Source organism: Pongo abelii, chromosome 5 (assembly GCF_028885655.2).
Source record: "Pongo abelii isolate AG06213 chromosome 5, NHGRI_mPonAbe1-v2.0_pri, whole genome shotgun sequence".
NCBI classification, from domain to species: Eukaryota; Metazoa; Chordata; class Mammalia; order Primates; family Hominidae; genus Pongo; species Pongo abelii.
Window position 1 is genome coordinate 68,413,168 of NC_071990.2, and position 19,149 is coordinate 68,432,316.

Below are 19,149 nucleotides of genomic sequence, written 5' to 3' on the forward strand. Positions count from 1 at the left end.
CTTATCATTGACTTTATTAAATAGCCCCAATAACTCTGCTGACAAACATTTAATTATGAAAGCCAGATCTATATGAAACATTATAGCATAATTCACATTTTAATGCTGACTAGACCACTGGCAATTACCAGCAGCACCCAGAGATAGATAACACATAATTTATGCATTTAAAAATGTTTTGTTAAGCAAAAATTGGCAAATAGGATCTAATTAAACTAAAGAGCTTCTGCACAGGAAAAGAAACTATTCATATCAACAGAGTAAACAGACAACCTACAGAAAGGGAGAAAATTTTTGCAATCTATCCATCTGGCAAAGGCCTAATATCTAGCACCTATAAGGAATGTAAACAAATTTACAAGAAAAAAACAAACAACCTTATTAAAAAATGGCAAAGGACATGAACATACTCTTCCTCTTATCAAAAGAAGATATACATATGGCCAACAAACATATGAAAAAAAAGAAGCTCAACATCACTGATCATTAGAGAAATACAAATCAAAACTACAATAAGATATCATCTCACACCCGTCAGAATGGCTGTTATTAAAAAGTCTAAAAACAACAGATGTTTGTGAGGTTGTAAAGAAAAAGGAATGCCTTCACGCTCTTGGTGGGAGTATAAGTTAGTCCAACCATTGTGGAAGACAGTGTGGCAATTTCTTAAAAACCTGGAGGCAGAAATACCATTTGACCCAACAATAGCATTATTGGGTATATGCCCAAATGACTATAAATCTTTCTGTTACAAAGATACATGCACACATATGTTCATTGCAGCACTATACACAATAACCAGGACATGGAATCAACCTAAATGCCCATCAATGACAGACTGGATAAAGAAAATGTGGTGCACATACACCATGGAATATTATGCAGCCATAAAAAGAAATAAGATCCTGTCCTTTTCGGGGCCATAGATGGAGCTGTAGGCTATTATTCTTAGCAAACTAACACAGGGACAGAAAACCAAACACAGCATGTTCTTGCTTATTAGTAGGAGCTAGATAATGAGAACATATGGACACATAGTGGGGAACAACACACACTGGGGCTTATTGGGGGTGGGGTGGGGCATGGGAAGAGCTAGAGGAACCAGAAGAATAGCTAATGGATGCTGGGCTTAATACCTAGATTATAGGATGATCTGTGCAGCAAACCACCATGGCACATGTTTATGTAACAAAACTGCACATCCTACACGTGTACCCCTGAACTTAGAATAAAAGTTGGTTTGTAGTTCTCCTTGAAGAGGCCTTTCAAATCTCTTGTTAGCTGTATTCCTATGTATTTTATTCTCTTGGTAGCAATTGTAAATGGGAGTTCATTCATGATGTGGCTCTCTGCTTGTCTGTTGTTGATGTAAAGGAATGCTTGTGATTTTTGCACATTGATTTTGTATCCTGAGACTTTGCTGAATTTGCTTCTCAGTTTAAGGAGTTTTGGGGCTGAGATGATGGGGTTTTCTAAATAGAAAATCATGTCACCTGCAAACAGAGACAATTCAACTTCCTCTCTTCCTATTTGAATATGCTTTATTTCTTTCTCTTGCCTGATTGCCCCGGCCAGAACTTCCAATGCTACATTTAACAGGAGTGGTGAGAGAGAGCTTCCTTGTCAGGTACCAGTTTTCAAAGAGAAAGCTTCCAGCTTTTGCCCAGACACCCATTCAATATGTTATTGGCTGTGAGTTTGTCATAAATAGCTCTTATTATTTTGAGATAACATTCATCAATACCTAGTTTATGGATGGTTTTTAATATGCAGAGATGTTGGATTTTATCAAAGGCCTTTTCTGCATTTATTGAGATAATCATGTGGTTTTTGTCTTTGGTTCTGTTTATGTGATGGATTATGTTTACCGATTTGCATATGTAGAACCAGCCTTGCATCCCATGGATGAAGCTGACTTGATCATAGTGGATAAGCTTTTTTACTTTCTGCTGGATTCGGTTTGCCAGTATTTTATTGAGGATTTTTACATCCATGTTCATCAGGGATATTGGCCTGCAGTTTTCTTTTTTGTTGTGTCTCTTCTCTGTTTTGGAATCAGGATTATGCTGGCTAAACTGAGTTTTACATATTTTAAGTTCTCAATTTGTTCTTTAAAAGTATGTAATTGCTATAAAAATAATAGAAAATTCAGAGAAAATGTTTTAACAAAATGCTAATATCTTTTGCAATTATATTTATATGCAACAGGGATGCTATTTGAAATAAGAAAAAAAAACAACCAATCCCATCAAAAAGTGGGCAAAGTGTATGAACAGACACTTCTCAAAAGAAGATGTTTATTTGACCAACAAACGTATGAAAAATGCTCGACATCACTGATCTGAGAAATGCAAATCAGAACCACCATCGGATACCATCTCACACCAGTCAGAATGGCTATTATTAAAAAGTCAAGAAACAATATATCCTGGCAAGGCTGTGAGAAATAGGAATGCTTTACACTGTTGGTGGGAACGTAAATTAGTTCAACCATTGTGGAAAAGAATATGGTGATTCCTCAAGGATCTAGAACCAGAAGTATCATTTGACCCAGCAATCCCATTACTGGGTATATACTCAAGGATTACAAATCATTCTACTATAAAGACACATGTACACATATGTTTACTGCAGCACTATTTACAATAGCAAAGTCATGGAACCAACCCAAATGCCCATCAATGATAGGCTGGATAAAAAATATGTTGTACATATATACCTTGGAATACTATGCAGCCATAAAAAGGAATGAAATCATGTCCTTTGCAGGGACGTGGATGAAGCTGGAAGCCATCATCCTCAGCAAACTAACACAGGAACAGAAAACCAAACACTGCATGTTCTCACTCATAATTGGGAGTCAAACAATGAGAACACATGGACACAGGGAAGGGGAACATCACACACCAGGACCTGTTTGGGGGTGGGAGTGAGGGGAGGGAACTTAGAGGACAGGTCAACAGGTGCAGCAAACCACCATGGCACACGCATACCTATGTAACAAACCTACACTTTCTACATATGTATCCTGGAACTTAAAGTAAAATTTTTAAAAAGTTGGAAATATTAAAAAAATTAACATGTTTTATTTTTGCCTTTTTGTCTATTATTGTTATGTTTAATCCGCAGAAAAACAACCTGAAAACAAAACTATTACATACAAAATACTTTTAAAAAACTAGGTCATTTTCTATATATTAGTCAGATTCTTGAAGTCAATATAAACAACAAAAAATATGTTTCTGGAAGGAGACTTAAAAAATCTTAATGGACAACCTTGGTATTGAAAGCATTTATTTCACTTATATACACATTTTAAAAATGAAACAGCTGCAATTTATCCTGCAATCAGTTCCAATATCTTATTGTTTTTGTGTAGCTCTTAATTTTAAATTAAAATTGATTTGCAGCCACAAAAGTAAATGCCAAATTGATGTGTATCTGAAGTATTTCCTAAAACAATAAAAATTTTAAAAAATGACTGACGAAAGTTAAATGCTGTCTAAACTAAGTTTTGCCTGTTTTAAGGTCTCAGTTTGTTCTTTAAAAATATATAATTGCTATAAAAATAATAGAGAATTCAGAGAGAAAATGTTTTAACAAAATGCTAATATCTTTTGTAATTATATTTAAATGCAACAGGGATGCTATTTGAAATTAGAATAAAATTTAGTTATCCTAATTTATAAGTTCAAATTGAATTTTAGAATCTATAAGCTTGCCTACAAAAATGGTTTCAAATATTTTTGTAAGAAATGTTTAATTACTTATTTTAGAAATTGTGTGATACAGATTTAACTTATAATATTATTTTTAGTCCCAAATTGTTTAAGTGAATTTGATAAACTAGATTATTATGTATAACCATTTCTTTCAGTTAGTGGTACTGGAGCAGATGATCGTGAATTAATAAAGTTGCCCATGACAAAATCCTGGCCCTTCTGACCCCCTAAGCCAGAATTCTTTCTATCATTGTTTCAGGCTTCAAAATGGTGAGAATATAATGAGAAAAGGAAAGAATCTATGGATAAGAAGTAAGGAGAAAATCGTTGACAATTGTCAAAATCTTGCCTCATTACTTCTCCAGGAGTGATGTCTATCCTTTTCTTCAAACACATTCTGTATTCTAGGAATTCTGAATTATTTTGGATTAGCCAAACTCACTATAAACTCTACTGTAAGTATTTTCAAATACCTTACTTAAATAGGAACATTTATCCTTCTGGCCACTTTTATGGGCTATTTCTTCTTTACCTATCATGACATTTTTTCCATTTCTAAAGATCACCAGAACTAAGATTGGTACCTTTCCCGTGTAATCATTTCAAAGCTAATCATGACATGCAAAATATTTAGTTATTTGTTTTCAGAAGGGTTGTCTTGTACTCAGAGATGGTATTCTAAAGTCAGTATGTAAAAAAAAAAAATCTAACATCAATATTACCCTTGAAAATCACTGAACTGCAAATAAAAAGACTCTCTACCACATAAGCCATTATGTATGAGATGACATGTGTAAGATCTAAAATTAATCAGTGTTAGGAAAGGAAATTTCCTAGCTTGGACTTTTATAATGTTAAATATAGTAGGTTTTTTCATTTTAAAAATATATAATATTAAGGTATAATTCACATGGAGTAAAATTAATCCTTTCTGGTGTATATTTCTGAATGTTTGGCAAAGCATATAATCATGTAACTGGCAACACAATCATGATGTAGAACAAATTCATCACGCTGAACAATTGGCTTCAGGCACTTTTGCTTCAAACCATCCTCCAAAACACAACCAGTATAAACAACTATTCTGTTGTCTGCCCCTATAGTTTTGCCTATAACACAATATAATATGAATAATATCATATTGTATATTGACATTAGTGTATGGACTCTTTAATTTATCATAATGCATTTGTTGTCTCCTGTACTGGCGCTTCACTACTTTCATTGTTGAAGAGTGTTGTAGCACAGTCACTTTTTTCTTTGTTTTTGGTTTTTTATCAATTCAGAAATTGAAGGATATTTGTGTTGTTTCTAGTTCGGTGTGATTCCTAGTAAAGCCGTTATAAATATTGGCATACAGACTTTTACATGAACAAAAGTTATCCTTTCACTTTAAGAAACAACCTGAGGTGGGATAGCCATGTCATAAAGTAAGCATATGAGAAAGACATTATCTGATTTATACTTTTAAAAGGCATTCTGAGATTTCAGGATTCCAGTATGAAGAAAATCTCATAATTTGAGACTCTTGTCCATATAACAAGAAAAAAAAACCAAAAAACCAACAAACTGAAAAACAACAAATTTTCTAGGACCCATTAGAAGTCACATAGTGAATCCCTTCCAGAGATCATATAATGGAAAGAGGAACAAAAAGAACTTTACAGTGGGGAAACTTGACAAAAGTGATAATTCAGGTGTGACACAACAGGTGAATAGTTGATATGCTTGATAAGATGTGATGAAAATGGCATTTCACCTCTGTAGTCTTCCATAACATTCACGATGTCATAGAATATGTAGAACTTGGAGACTTATCTGAATTAGATGTATCAGAATCATGAGAATGGATGAGAGATCCTCTTGGAAAAGTAAAAAGAAGACAAAGGAAAGAGATTGTAAGTTAAACCATTAGAAAACACCAACAACAACATTTCCTTCTCGATAATAAACTTGAAATGATCTTTAATTTGTATAACTAGACTAATAGCCTCTGAGGTTGCTCAACTTCAGGGCCTCCCATACCTTTTCTGTTCTAAGTAAATAATTAAATCCCATCAGGACTGGTTCTTGCTTGAATTCCCTTACAACCCATTAACATTAGCATTTGTTTATAACTCTGTTTGGTAAACTATCTTTGAGTATATAATTATTGCTTACTCATTGATCCCAGAAGAATCTGGACCAAAGCATGATTTTCTCTTTCCAGTGTAAACATATTTCATCTATTGTGACTTTGCAGAGATCTGAAGGCTGTATTATTTTTATAAGTTGTTGACTAGGCAAGTGCTTTCAAGCCTCAGGCTTCTGAAGGCATTCTAAATAGAAAATAGTTTCTACTCTGAAAAACTGTGAGGAACACTAATACTGAAAAACTTTGGCTTAATAACATATGGAGCAAATTTGCCCTAAAAATATATGGAGGGAAAAGTACTTGTGTTACCATAATACATATTCTCAAGATAAGGCTAGACATAGTTAGATATTGAGCTAATTGTTATCTAGAACACAAAATTTACTCATCAATTTATATTTTTTTAAATCAAATATTACAAAGAACATTTGTGTGCACTGGCCTTTTTAAAAACATAATTCTGCCATTGACCAGCTCAGAGGCAACCGCTAGAAAGGTGTATTTTGTGTCTGATATAGCCCTACAGCCATATAAGCAGTTTCTTTCTCTTGAGATGTTTTATTCTGCCGGACAAATGTTATGGCTTCTAGCTATTCAATCACCACTATATTTTAAACAAACAGCTATTCCTAAGTAGGTAAGCCCTACAGCATTTAGATATAAAATGTATGCAACTACTTGGTAAGTGAAAGATTTAAAGAAAGTAGTGCAAACTCCGGTATAGATTTCCATTTTAAATGAATCAACTTTACTGCAGCAGCAGTGAGATGTGAGTGCTGGATGTTAGCCTTTTGTTGTTACATTCATTTTCCCTGCTAACTCTGATGAAGCAAAAGCTAGAATACAAATTTGCATATAAAAGTAAGTGATAACATTTCATTCTACCAAAAAACCTATCAAATGAGAGAGTGTTCTATAATTCTGTGTTCGAAACCAACTCTGGTAGTAAAGGGACGGCTAAAAGCTAACTCAAACCTCTAGCACATAAATCAAACCTAAATTATTCTTCTAAGCTTCCTTGAAAGGCTGTAATCAAATTGCTCCAAATTATTGTTTATTTGATTTATTCTTCCCAATGTATTGACTATAAATTACTTATTATGTAAATATAAACTGAGCAGTATATTTTGATATTAATGCTCTAAGTCATTAGATCTACTTTCAGTAAAGATTTGTTTTTTGACTTTGAGTTAAATATTTATTTTACTCTTTTTTCAAATATTTATTCTTTTGATACTGATATTTTTGCTTGCCTTTATGTAGCCAGAAATGTCCATCATATCTCAGGTTTCTAAATACTTATTCATTGAGGACCTATTATAGGCACTAGTGGGTGATTTAGCTTAGTATTCTCTGTCTCTGTCTTTCTCTCTCTGTGTATGTATGTATGTGTATGTAAACATATATATGTATAGTAGTATCTATCTATATGGTTCCTTTCTGCTACTCAAAATGTAGCAAAATCGTGAAAACATATACAAAAAATTTCTAATAATTTAATATAATTTCCTCTTCAGTTATTGCCAAAATGAATTTTATTTTTACCTTGTCTACTTAATAGATAATATAGAAATAAAAATTAGATTAATATGTGCCAAAGAAAATAATTTTATTCTTCCAAAGATGACTAAGATACAAATAGATAAACACATACAGATATGCAAATATTCATGCAGATTAATTTGGCAGATTGGAAAACAAAATAAAAAATCTGAGTACTGCTTTAATAGCTGTGTTCTAATTTCTTAAATATTATGAACACTTGATGAGAAAAATGATAATTATAAAAGTCATTTCTTCCCTCTTTTCTAACTTACATTTTTCTTTCTGGCTCTGAATATTACCATATATGTACTATCACAAAGATTTAGTAAAAATGTAGTAAAAGGCACAAGATTCTTTCATCATTTAAATGTAAGTCTTATGACACGTTGTTGTTTCGAAAACTTTCAAAGAACTACTTCAAACTGTGGGAACTAGTTCAAATTGATGTTAGTTTCAAAAGATTATTGATTTGCTTAATCATTTTATTGTATACCAGTTAATAATTATACAACATTTGGACATAAAAAGGAAGGTAATCAGTCCACTCTCATGGACTATCTTGAAGTAATTATGGCACTCTTTCACAAAATACAAACAAAACCTACAAGAGATTCAGTCGATATGAACTTTAAGTCTACGTCTAGGTGTCTAAAAGGTAAATTTAATTAAACCCAAATATCATTCAACCACAAATAACATAAAATCAAATTCACATTGAAAGTGCTTTTATTTGGTTGTGTTTTAATACTAATCTTTGATTTTCAATTTTGTTTCTTTTTCCCTTACTATTTCATTGATAACATCTACCAAACTTGAGGGACACTATTTTTGAACATTTGCTTCTTGGTCATTTAGTTCTCAGACAGAATAAAAGGGAAAATTAATTTTGAATAAATACTAGGAAAGCGTACATGCATATGTTAAGTTTTCCTTAGTTTATTTGTATGATAATTTCTTAGTTTTTGCCATGGCATGAACATTTGAAATGGTAACTTGATTATAGCTATGAAATTAGCATAAAGGCAGTATAGGAGGATTTATAGCAGAATACTCAAAGAATCTTTGAGACTGATCGTGAGGTGAGTTCATATTCTGGCCTTCCAAATTATTAATGGGAATTCAATGGGAAATTCATTTATCTTCTACAAGTCTAAATTTTTATAAAATAAAAAAGGAGATAAGATAGTTTTAAGTAAAATAAATTAAAAATATATAAAATGTTATAGAATTAGGGTGGGTATGTATTAAGTTGTGAATAAACATTACTTATTAATAGTCACATCATTTTATTCAGATGTACTGAGAATCTCTTTTAAGCTTTAAAAAATGAATAAGATAGACTAATGGCAACATGGAAAGGATGAAGAGGTATATTATAAATATTAAACAGAAGAACCAGGTTATTTGCATTTGCAATAAGATGCTATAAAGAATATGCCTTTATGTAATACAAACTAAATTAAAAGCAACGCTACTTAAATAGAATGGTCAAGGATGGTTTCTTAAAAATGTTTCATAACAATAATAATAGCATAATGATGATAATGTTGATGATACTAATTTTAAAATAATAATAGATAAGTATTAAATGTTTCCAAGTATATTTACTGGGAATTTATATATGTCATTTTATTTATAATATATCCCCTGCTGGGTAATTTATTATTATTCACATTTTATTGAGACCTTATATAACTTACCTGAAATCCAAAAATGTTGGCTGCTAGATTTGGATATGTAAATATAGACTTGATAACGAACAAAATAGAAAAATAATAAATCAATAAAAATACAAAACAGCTTTAAAAACTATGATGTCAGACTTCCAAGAAATTAAATTCCACAATAGTTAATATCATCCAAAGACCTAACTCTATGCAGGAATACATGCGTGTAATATGAGTGAATTGTTTGATGCATGTCTTCCCTTACTCTTCTTACCTGTACTGATTTGCCTCTGTTTCCTCTACCTCATTCTTTCTTTCTACCATACTCCTTTATATTTATTCACAACACATTACTGGGGAACATTTTAGGATTACATTTCTTTTTTTCTATTAATGAAAATTTTATTTTATCAAGTCAACATATATTGAAATCAAAGGTAGTAATACCTGTGCTCTTAGAGAGGCTTAAAGAAGACTGTTATGAATGTCATTCTTAAGGAAAGGAATTTAGGAAGGAAGTGTGGCAAAGAGCTACTCATTATCTATGGCACCACCTAAAGATTAATGCTATAATCATAGAAAGAAGTTGTCCTAATCAGGATCCAACATTATGCATCAAATACAAGATAGAGTAAGAATATAAGTAATGAGGTTTGAGTTTAGTGGAATGGAGAGGTAAGGTGAAAGCTTTGGAGAATTTATACTCGCAAAAGAGAATATTGCCATAGTATCGCTTTTACATAGCCCATGGTGCCTGAAATGAAGTAGGTGAGTGCTATTGCAAAAACGATACTGTCCTGAAAAATAATTTATTCATGAACCATGAATTGTAATATTTATGTAAACTAAACATTTTCAATAAATTATAGTAGTTCAGTAGGATTAGTGATGATATCCCCTTTATCATTTTTTATTTTGTCTATTTTATTATTCTCTCTTTTCTTTATTAGACTAACTAGCGGTCTATCTGTTTTGTTAATCTTTTCAAAAAAACAGCTACTGGATTCATTGATTTTTTGAAGGGTTTTTCGTGTCTCTGTCTCCTTCAGTTCTGCTCTGTTCTTAGTTATTTCTTGTCTTCTGCTAGCTTTTGCATTTGTTTGCTCTTGCTTCTCTACTCCTTTTAACTGTGATGTTTGGGTGTCGATTTTAGATCTTTCCTGCTTTCTCTTATAGGCATTTAGTGCTATAAATTTCCATCTAAACACTGCTTTAGCTGTGTCCCAGAGATTCTGGTACGTTGTGTCTTTGTTCTCATTGGTTTCAAATAACTTATTTATTTCTGCATTAATTTCATTATTTACCCAGTAGTCACTAAGGTGATCATTAAAAAGTCAGGAAACAACAGATACTAGAGAGGATGTAGAGAAATAGGAATGCTTTTACACTGTTGGTGGGAGTATAAATTATTTCACCCATTGTGGAAGACAGTGTGGCAATTCCTCAAGGATCTAGAACTAGAAATACCATTTGACCCAGCAATCCCATTATTGGGTATATACCCAAAGGATTATAAGTCATGCTGCTATACAGACATATGCACATGTATGTTTATTGCAACAGTGTTCACAATAGCAAAGACTTGGAACCAACCCATCAATGATAGACTGGATAAAGAAAATGTGGCACATATACAACATGGAATACTATGCATCCATAAAAAAAAACCCATATCGTTTGCAGGGACATGAATGAAGCTGGAAACCGTCATTCTCAGCAAACTAACAGGAACAGAAAACCAAATACCACATGTTCTCACTCATAAGTCAGAGCTGAAAATGAGAACACATGGACACAGGGAGGGGAACATCACACATACTGGGGTCCTGTCAGGGGTTGGGGGGCAAGGGGAAGGATAACATTAGGAGAAATACCTAATGTAGATGGCAGGTTGATGGGTGCAGCAAACCACCATGGCATGTGTACACCTTTGTAACAAAGTTGCATGTTCTGCACGTGTATCCCAGAACTTAAAGTGTAATAATAATTTTAAAAAGCTTAAAAAAGTTACAGTAGAAGAACTTACAATTTTTTCAAAAGAAATTACCTTTCCTTGTCTTTAATGTCGGCCAGTTCTCAAGCCATTCTGGTACTGAAACGCTTTTGTTTTTCCCATTTACTATCTTTAGTCTCTTTCAAATTTTATCTATATATTAGATCAGTAGACACATTTTTCTTACAGACTTTTATCTTAATCTGATGACTGGAAAGATTATTGCCATCATTTTGGAGACATGTTTGAAGTTTTTGTTACCTAATACAACAAAAACTAGCATAAGCCAATATCACAGGCACATAATTATAGCTTACATATAATATTGAGACTCTTCAGTGTTCAGTAATCCTTTGCTTGTAACTGAAAAGACACAGCTTCCTAGTTCATATAAAAAGCTTTAAAATTATCTTTATGATCTTTGTAATCATGTGCTGTATTCAAATGTGAAGACACACATATTGACTTCTTTTGGTATTGCAGAGGATTTTTTATGGGGAGGGCATTTTCTTTTAGTTATAATTTATGTTTGTATTAGTCTGTTTTGATGATGCTGACAAAGACGTACCAAAGACTGGAAAGAAAAAAGTTTAATTGGACTTAACAGTTTCACATGGCTGGGGAGGTGTCAGAATCATGGCAGGAGGTGAAATGCACATTTTACACAGCAGCAGAAAAAGAAAATGAGGAGGAAGCAAAAGCAGAAGCACCTGATAAACCCATGAGATCTCGTGAGACTTATTCACTATCACAAGAATAGCACTGGAAAGACAGGCCCCCATGTTTCAATTACCTCCCCCTGGGTCCCTCCCACAATACATAGGCATTCTGGAAGATAAAATTCAAGTTGAGATTTGGGTGGGGGCACAGTCAAACCATATCAATGTGCTCTGTTTATTGACCCTTTCTATATAGATCTAGTTTTGTCTTTGGTTAAAAGAATTTCTAACGTCTCTCGGTTTAGACTTTTAAACCATTATATGGTTTAGACTATTAAACCATTATGTGGTTTAGACTATTAAACCACATATTAAACCAATTGACCATCCATAATGATTGTCCCCAATTTGTGGACTCTTTAGCAATGTATTCAAAACAAATAAAGGGACTAGCAACACCTCACTTATATGCCTAGTTTACACTTGACACTAATTTGATGCTTGAAAGCAATCAGCGAATTTCATCCATTAAAAACAAAAAATGGTTGAATCACAGAGAGATTAGTAGAATGATTATTATTCCTAGTGAATTCTTATTGGAGCCATTACAATACAGTTGACAGTATAGGATTTAGAAAATCTAAGTTTTGCTTCTCACTTCCTTATTTTTCAGATATATTCAACTTAAAAGCTGCTATGTATTCATCTTTAAACATTTAAAAAATGTATTAGATAGCAGTGCTCAGTGCTGAAGATACAAAGATAAGCAAAAAACTCTACTCCGTAGCCTCTCTATCCTTTCATCACCTCTTGGGAGAGGGATAGAAAAATACGACATCATAACAAAACACGTGTAATATAAATGTATTACAAAGATTGTGTAAAGTCAGCATTTATGAATATTCTATTAACCATTCAATTTCCCACTGTAGCTAGCACTTATAAAGAATTTGATAAGTAACTGGATAAATGAATCAGAAAATAAATCTATTTTTCAAATTTCATCAGAATGAATTAATGAGTGATAAGTTCTCCTTGAAGAAAGACTGAGGATAAATCAGCTTAAACACGAATAAAATTTTAACAGGTAAAGAAGGCACTCCAAGATAAGGAACATCATGAAGAGAAACAAACTCATGAAGGCCTGAAGCATGAGCATGTGTTGAGCATTTGGGAAAGAACAAAGTCATGTTATAAGACCCTATAATGCTTTGCAAAAGATAGTGGCAAGAAAGCTAGGGAAAAAAAGCTGGGACAACATGATAAAGAATTTTGTATTTCAGTCAAAATAAATGTCATTTCATTGGAGCTTAATAAACGTGTCATTTTATTTTTAATTATTCTTGTTTTCACCTAAAAATGAAAAAAAAATGTAAAATGCTTTGTTCATTTATAAGGTGGTAACAACTACAAAATGGAACAATTAATTGAAATACATATATGAATACCCATTAAATATAAGGGATTTAACTTAAGGCATTAAATTAAAAAAAGTAGTTATATTAAGACATCTTTGATTATTGAAGAATAAAATTACTGGGTGCTTAAATATATAAAGGAGGGGCAAAGATTCATAAAGATACAGCATGGGAGATGTATTGCAATATTCTATTATTACTTAATACATGTTTTATATTTCTTATCAGATGATACAGCCAAATCTTTGCTGTTCTAAGGTTATTCTTCCATCATCTTTGCAATAAAAAACTATGTATTATTGGAAGAAAGAACAAGTACAAAGAGTTTCCCTAAACAGTTCACTTTGCCAAAAAATAATTTTTTAATTAACATTTTTGATTTTTCTAATTTTTAATTAATGGTATATCAATGTTTGGGAGTGAACAAAAGTCCTTGGTGGCACATAATATAATTCATATCGTGTAAGGCATTGGACAGAGAGATATTCTCCTTAGATGAAACAAATAAACGTTGAAAGCTAAATATTTTCAAATAAATTCCAAATGTGCAGAGTTAATCCAGTGGAGTTTAGTTACATACATACAGCCCTCAATTATATAGATTAGGTTAACTTTTCAAGAAAATCACCCAATGATATAATTTGTTCTATGTGGAGTAGATGTCTTTGTCATACAAAAATACCAATACTAAAGAGTAAGATTGTCAAATTTATCTATATAATATCATGATCTTAGGATATTGCTTATGATACATAGTATGGATTCCTATGCCAGGCATTACAGTGTAGTGCTTAAGATTTTGTGTTTCAATCACCCACAACTTGATTTGCTACTTAGCCATGATGTTAATTATCTGAGCAAGTTGTGGTTAATTATTTTACTGTATCTGAGTCTCAAGTTCCTTGTCTGAAAAGTGGAGATAACAGTGCCTACACAAAGAGTGTTAGATATTAAATAATATATGTACCATGCTGAGAGATGATGACATATAGTAAGTGTCTAGTAAAGTAGTTATTAAAACAATACAGTATTGGGACACTGTGGCCCAGGTGGGCCTCCAGTGATGTCAAGATGCTCAGGTACCAGACCCTCAGCATTGGCCCCAAGTCTCACAGGGCTGAGCAAGGGTGGGCATTAGGTCACCTGAGCTATCCTGTTAGACCTTGAATGAAATATCCACAAGATGGCAGCAGCTGGGGGTAAGGCACAAACGAGCTTGGTATGGTGCCTTGGCTAGTTACACTTGATATTCTTCCGGAAATATGCAGAAAAGAAAAGCACACATGTAAATAGATTGGAATCACCAATCTATTGGTGGACTACTTGTGTGACTACAAGGCAGTGAAGAATGTGGAATTTTATCTTGTAAAATGAAAATGATGGCTAGATTCTACAAATACTTAGGAGCCTTTGCAAAATCTCAAGGGACTGTGACTGTTTCAGCAATTCTTTAATAGTGAGCATAATTATTTATTTCAGGTAAATAAAGGGAAAGCAATAACTCCAAAAGACAATAACACAGCTTCGAAATCTGCCATTGCCGAGTACATTGTAAAGAAGGCCAAACAAAGGATAGTTCTGCAGAGATGGCAAGATGAACTCAGCAGAAGACAGAATAATAAAGGAGTGATATTTGTTGAAAATAGGGTTCACTTAGAAGGCCCACCTTCAGACTTCTGCTATATTGATGAATACAAACCAGCTCCTGGAATCAGCTTAGTAAATGAAGCTACCTTTGGTTGTTCATGCACAGATCGCTTCTTTGAAAAATGTCCTGCTGAAGCTGTAATTCTTTTGGCTTATAGTAAAAACCAACAAATTAAAATCCCACCTGTTACTCCCACCTATAAATGCATCTCAAGCTGTCAATGTGGACCTCACTTTACCAATAGGATTGTACAAAAAGGCACACAGTAATTCACTTTGCATCTTTCACAGTATCAACGACCATGGCTGGGGTGTAAAAACCCATGTGAAGATTAAAAGAATGAGTTTTGTCATGGAATAAGTTGGAAAGGTAATCACAAGTGATGAAGCTGAAAGATGAGGGCAGTTATATGACAACAAAGGATCTGGACTATGAATCTGATGAATTCACAGAGGATGCAGTTCAATATGGAACTGTATCTCATTTTGTGAATCATAGCAGTGACCCAAAACTTCAGATGTTCAATGTTTTCATTGATAACTTGACACTGGCCTTCCCTAAATAGCTCTGTGTTCCATGAGAACTGTAAATGCTGGAGAAGAGTTGATTTTTGACAATCAAACAAAAGGTTCTGGGGATATATCTTCAGAGCGTATTAACCACAGCTCAGCCAAAAAGAGGGTCAGAACTGTATGTAAATGTGGAGCTGTGACTTGCAGAGGTTGCCTCAAATGAATTTTCAGGAAATAGAAATGATGATAATTGTAGTTTGTTTGTTTCTTTTTTCTAATGTTATCATTTAAAAAATAAGTATTTGGAACTCTTTTTTCATATTATCAAGATTGTAACGATGTTAATTTACAATTCATGGTTCAAGGCATTTACCAAATGCATTACTGATGCCTCTGGAGAGAGGGCCACTGGGTTGCATAGACTAATCTGAAGTCTACATATTTAGTGCTTGGAGACTAAACGTGGAAAAAAAACTATTTATAGCTCAGCATATGCACACTTAGTTAAGAAGTCAATGTGAATAAAGAAATGCCTTCTGTAGTGTTTGAATAGTGTTAAACTGATAATGTAATAATTGCTAAGCGATCAAACATTCAATTTTCCATACTCCTTGAACTCAGATAAATAGAGTTAATTCAATTTGGGAAAATCTACAAGTTATGTTATTGTTACTATATTGTCATTCTTATTTAATACTCACTGTACTTTTATTTCAGACAAATAGGTGATATTGAATTTTATACTCTATTTTCTACTTCTTCATTAAAACATTGGCATCTCAATGACATATAAACTTAAGGTAAGACATTAAATGTAAAACTTTTTAGTTAAAAAAACTATCTAAAATATAATTTTATTAATTTTTTTTAGATTTTTATCTTTCAAAATATATTTTATGAGATCTATGTAAAATGTAATTGCTATTAAAATATTTTGTGGTTTTGGATAGTATTTATTTCCTATACATATTCCAAAGAAGTTTAATATATTTATATATGGAAAACATTTTATATATAACATACATAATACATATGTGTGTTTATATATATGTATTTTAATCAATGCTTTTAAGAGGAGACATAGTAAATATAGATGATTTGCATCCTCAAAATCACAAATTAGTCTGTGAGAGAATTTTATGGCATACAATTTTAAGGAACTACACATGAAATCTCTCTCACTGGCCAGGCTCATTGCTCAGGCAGGCCTATAATCCCACCACTGTGGGAGGCTGAGGTGGGAGGACTGTTTGAGGCCAGTAGTTTGATACAAGCCGAGACAACATAGTGAGAATCTGTCTTTACGAAAACAATAATAATAGCCAGGCATGGTGGCACTCACTGGTAGTACCAACTACTCAGGAAGCTGAGGTGGAAGGATCGCTTGAGCCCAGGAGCCCAGGAGTTCGATGCTGCAGTGAACCATTGCACCATTGTACTCCAGTCTGAGTGAGAGAGTGATAAACTGTCCAAAAAAAAAAAAAAAAAAAAAACTCTAAATTGTTTCGAAATTTTTTTTAGACAAAATTTTAAAATTTTAAATATTATTTGCTCAACCAACTTCATCCATTATTCTACTTTTTATGTGCATGTAATAACATTTATGGCTATTATCATAAAATGGAAATGCCAGAAATGCATCAAATTATGTTGCTTCCCTACTCAAAATCTGTACTATTTTCTCATCACATCGGGGTAAAATTCAGTCTCCCCCATGGTTTACAATGAACTATGTGATTAAGCTCCTGGCCTCTTCTCTTTCTTAACCTCCTGATTTTCTTCAAGTTCATTGCACTTCAGCTACATTCAGTGCTTCTGCCTTTTCCCTTGATGTTATCAGTACCTGACATACATTTTTCTCAGATAATTGCAGCTTTCTTCACATCTCTTGTCAAAATTCACTTTCCTATCCTATCTATAATGGCATTCTTGTGGAACTTCTTTTTCCCCATACTCCTTTATTTTTTCCCGTAGTATTGAACACCTATTACCTGCAATTATGTATCTTATTTATTTGATTTTTTGCCTCCAACCAAAATCATAAATAAAAGTTCCATGAGAACAAATATGTATGGCTCTTTTGTTTACTGTGATACCCATCAGTACCTAAAATGTGACCAAAAGGTAGTAGAACTCAAATATTTATAAAATAGTTTTCAATCAGCTCATCATAAGTCATAATTTAAAGGCATCCTAAACAAATAAATACACAGTTCAATGAGATTTAAATGAAATTGGTTTTGAGTTTCTCAGTTTTTTACCTTCTCCATGAATGAGATATATGGATATAAAGAAAATTTAGCACTTAAAACTATTGAATCTGAAGTAGTAGAAATCTATCTTTTGATAGAAATTTATCTTCCTCAACCAGTGAGAAAGATGAAACTGAATAAAAGGAGGGGGATATGTCTTGACTTATTTTTTAATTTATTTTATTATTATTATTTTTTGAGACAGAATCTCTCTCTGTCCCCAGGCTGGAGTGCAGTGGTGCGATCTTGGCTCACTGCAACCTCTACCTCTGGGTTCAAGTGACTCTCCTGCCTCAGCCTCCCAAATAGCTGGGACTACAGGTACAAGCCACCATGCCGAGCTAATTTTCGTGTTTTTAGTAGAGATAGGGTTTCACCATGTTGGTCAGGCTTGTCTTGAGCTCCTAACATCAGGTGATCCACCCACCTTGTGCTCCCAAAGTTTTGAGATTACAGGCGTGAGCCATTGCACCCAGCTTGACTTATTTCTAAAATAAAAAAATTAATAGAAAAAAATGTTGTGAAGAGCCATAAATGTTCTAGAGATGTTATGTGTCCCAACACATTTTGGTTTAAAGAATTTAGATAATGTTTTGGTATTAATTAGCAGAAATTAAACCTGTATTATTTGGAATTGAATCGCTGGTTTTATTACTAGGTTGGTGCAAAAGTAACGGCAAAAACCACAATTACATTTGCACCAATCTAATATTAGTAGTCATTTTGGTAACCCAAACAATTACCCAGGTGTAAATTTTTCTTATTTTCATCTCTGATAACCCAGGGTTACTAGAAAAACAGAGTCAGCAACTACAACATATTTTAAAGTCTTGTTGAAATAAAGCAGATAATTGACATTATTTTTTCTCTCCCACTTGCTACACTGCAATTGAAGTGTGACTGTTCATTATAAGTTTCAAATGCTAACTCTACACATTTGATGAATCTAGGGACTTGAATAGATATTATAGCAAACTGGCATCTTCTTATAAAAGACAGAATTCACAATTTCTTACCCTTTCTTTACTCAAAGGATAAACTTTATGACTGTGTTATCACCACCAACTAAAGTTGATTTAAGAGACATGATGCTTCTTTTAAAGACATGATTTTCATAATAATTGAAGCAAGGGAGACCTCTAGCAGCATCTGCTCATGATGAAATCTTAAATCAATGATTTGGCTTCATTCCCAACTAACAGGTATATCTGCATGGATTATTATTATTATTATTATTTGCTACCAAGAAAAGAAAGTATTACACAAGGGGCACTCACCCTGACATTTCCAAATATTCATAAAATGATATAATGTTTTCAAAAATACAGGAGTAATGTTTCACTTATTCACCCTGCGATGCCCAGTCAAATCAATGAATGAAGTCATAGGTGGTAATAAAGCACAATGTGAGTGTTAGTCAGAATAAAATAATATTTGGCTGAGAACCACAATCCCAAAAGCCAAAATCCCTGACCACTTGCTTTCTTCTGCCACAGACTTGCAAAAGAGACTTTTAGAAAGGTTATGTAAAACAAAAATCTCCCTGTTTTTAGAGTAAGGCATAGTACCTTGATTTAGTCAACAATCGTTAAGCAGTCA

At 33.0% G+C, this 19,149-nt stretch overlaps 1 pseudogene; it reads left to right on the forward strand.

Moving 5' to 3' along the window:
- The first annotated feature begins 14,321 nt into the window (after positions 1 to 14,321).
- LOC100445079 (histone-lysine N-methyltransferase SUV39H2-like) lies at positions 14,322 to 15,576 on the forward strand (annotated as a pseudogene).
- The last annotated feature ends 3,573 nt before the right edge of the window (positions 15,577 to 19,149 follow it).